General features: G+C 41.6%; 1 pseudogene; it reads right to left on the bottom strand.

The window, feature by feature from the left end:
* Positions 1-260: 260 nt before the first annotated feature.
* On the bottom strand, positions 261-3,045 carry LOC149208736 (transcription factor MYB44-like; annotated as a pseudogene).
* Between the last annotated feature and the right edge of the window lie 353 nt (positions 3,046-3,398).

Genomic DNA, 3,398 nt, shown 5'->3' with positions numbered 1-3,398 from the left:
ATTTTCTATCAAATAATCTAAGGAGAAGGGTTGAAACCCTCTCTGTTCCAATAAATACAAGCAGTGGGTATGTAAGCTTAAACTAGAAATTTATCAAGATTCTCGTTGTAGCGAGATAAGAAAACCCTACTTTTTAAATGAGTATCTCTAAGAATTTGACATGGAGGAGAAACCCTTAATTTATAGCAAGACTTCCTCATCGAGCCAATGTATGCGTAATACCATCTTTCTGAAGCTTAACATTGTAATAGGAAGCACACCTAGAAGTCGAAGCAGGCATAGTAGAAGAAACCTCGGCATAATGGCTCCTCTGAAGTATTGAGCTGCATGTCGGTTTCCCTGTAAGAAAAGAAATGGAATGGGTATTAGAAGTTACATAAAGAGTTTGATAACTATTGGAGAGAATAACCCCACGCTAATATACTTTGAATTGGAAAAATGAACCCATTATAGGTCACTTTGTTGACGGCTTACCTGAAGGGGAAAACGGGGAAGATAAGTACCCTGAGCTTGAGGGTTTCATCAGCAATGGCATATGAAGTCATCTTAACCTGCACACACACACTTGTGTGAGATTCATATTAATTCACATAAATAATCACTTAACTAAAACAATGGAGATCAGTTATGTACTGTGGAAATTCTAGAGGAAAAGTATGAATCTGGGTGTTGTCTAGTGATCTGGATCTTGGGGAGGGCCCCAAAATTTGAGTAATTTCCACACCAAGAAAATAACAAAAATAACCCAAACCAGAAAACTAAATCTTGAAACAACTTTTATTATATTAGAAAATGATAGTTGCAACAACATTGTGCTAGACAATCTATCCTCTTACAAAAAGAGGCTCATTATTTATATCATTTTTTAGTTACATTACCATGGGTAAATACCATGGGTGGGAAAATACCATTGGCGGATTTCCATTAGGATCATTACCATGGGTAACTACCATGGGCAGATTTCCATTCTAATCATTCTTCCCTTCTTAGGAAGCAATGGTTCACATTGCGTTAAGTTCCCTCTCGAGAAGCTTTTGTCAAAGATGAGTTGTGGATGACCAAGTTTTGTTGAAGACAAGGGTTTTGCATGGTTTAACCATAACCAAGGGTTTGTTGATGACCCATAACCATGATGCATGAAGATCCAAGGATAGAGATACCTTGTAATGTTTGTGAGCCAACTTTGATATTGACAGTTTGTGGCCAAGCAAAGGGACTTTGCTTGCAAGGGTTTTTCATGGTTGATCCATAACTATGATGAACAAAGAGATGAGGATAGGGATACTCTATAATGTTGGTGGGTCAACTGTGCGGTGGACAGTGTGTGGTCGAGCAAATGCAAATTGTTGGCAAAGGGTTTTGTGTGGTTGACCCATAACCATAATGAACGAGGGTTCAAGGATAGAGATACCCTATAATGAACCTCGAGATCACTTGTCGATCTATCCAGTAGAAATATGGTGGATTATCTTTGTAGATTCTCACCATCCAATGAGATGTTGTAAAGACATCATCCAAGTAATCAAGTTTCACATTTTTTAGTGCCATGGTTGTGAGTTGATAGGCCCACCATGACATTGCCTTGGCATTAGAACGGGTACATTTTCACAGCCAAAAATATGCTTCAATATAGTAAGCAAAGATAACCTTATCTCCATAAACACCCCTAGTTGCTAGAAACTCGTAATACAAAGTTTTGACATACATTATTGTTCTAGCAAGAATGAGCCATGAACCACTATTTTCTCCATCTCGTGTAAAACATTCTCGATCCTCCTCCACCAATTTTCCAAGAATGCATAAGAAAAATAAGTTTCCAGAAAGGTGGCTCCATTTCACATGACAACAAACAGTTGTAATGAGATGGTACCATTTAAGAAAGTCATGATAAGGATAGAGGCATCTGATTGGAAAACTCTGTAACCGATGATCCACCATATAGATTACAATGTGGAGAAGTATAAGCCAAAATATTGCTTTGACATATCTTTTTCCCAGGGCATTGGAGTTGGAGACACACATTCCCATAGGAGGAGGAGGAGAGGCCATGCAACCCTTGAACTCTGTGTTATTTTTGTTGCGGTACTGTTTTGAAGACATGTAATCATGCACCTCTGTGGCCACCATCTCTTGCATTACTACCAATAAACCAGAGGATCCCAGGGTTTTAGGCATTATCCCATGTGAATGAGGTGGGGCTAAACACCTGAGTCAATGTGGTGTTTATGGAAAATTTCATCCATTCTTGGCTTATTTCACCTCGATGTATCTGGATGGAGCGATGAGAGGCGAAGTGACAGGCGAGGGCAAGGCATTGGGAGAAATGCTAGGTCTTGCAAGGGTGTCATTGTTAGGCAACGATAAACAAAGAGAAGTTGGTGGGTTGGTGCTAAAAAATGAGGTCTCGTGGTGGTTTAGGTTTAAATCAGGTTTGCTACTCAAGGCCAGAGGATCTACACGAGGCACCAGTTTGTAGACATGAGGGGAGCCAAATACAAGTCTGCTAGAGTCACCTTGATTTGAGGTTGAGGAGGTGCTAGGCTTCGTGGTCATGTTCATTGTCATGGTCCTAAGGCTGAACTTCTTGAATTTCCAGCTAGAATCAATGTCCTCATTGAGTTTCCACTTTTGAAACCTGTCGATGCCACTAGAGAGCTCATCATCGATGACAAGGGTTCCCCCACCTTGGCAATGCCTCTTGATAGTGGAGTTTCAGTGGTTCTTGATAGCATTGTTGCGTATGCCACTAAGCATGTGGGCATTCATGGCCCATTTTTTGTCATGTTATGCGTGGGCTATCATGATAGTGGCATCCTCTTCCCAAGTGAAGAGGCAGTGATTGACTTGGGGGCTCATCTGGTTGCAACATCAGAGCCTGTACGACTTTCCCGATCAGTTAGGGACCACTTTACTGATTAGGGACCAGTTGTGTGACCCGTATTTCTGAACGAAACGTTGCAGTGCTACCTCCTCCTCGGGGCTCCAATAAGCCTTGATCCGATTGGGCTCATGACAACCTGGAGATTTTCCTTTCATTGATGCCATTAGCAGGTAAGGCCTAAACCCTAAACCTCCAATAAAATGTGATCAGATCGCAGCAAAAAAACAAGGATCGAATCTTAGAAATCCCATTCTGAAGGGAATTTCATATCGTGATGATTGTTTGGATCCCAAGAGGACTTGTTGCAGAACGAATGGGAGCAGGAGAAGGGGCATTGTGTTTTCCATTTTTGGTCTTTCCAGTCTTGGGCTTGGTCTTTCCCTTGTGCTTTGGTTGTTCTGATGTTGCCGGTGGTGGTGAAGACTCAGGCACAAAAGCCGGAGGAGACAAAGCAGATGGAGTGGATGCTAGTGGTGGTGATGTTGTGTTAGAGGGCTTAGGGCTAGCAGTAGGCATT

Source organism: Pinus tabuliformis, chromosome 1_2, assembly GCF_031772625.1.
Source record: "Pinus tabuliformis cultivar Carrire ecotype Pingquan chromosome 1_2, CPIR1, whole genome shotgun sequence".
NCBI classification, from domain to species: Eukaryota; Viridiplantae; Streptophyta; class Pinopsida; order Pinales; family Pinaceae; genus Pinus; species Pinus tabuliformis.
The sequence above is the reverse complement of the archived record's forward strand: the minus strand, read 5'-3'. Positions and strand labels throughout refer to the sequence as shown.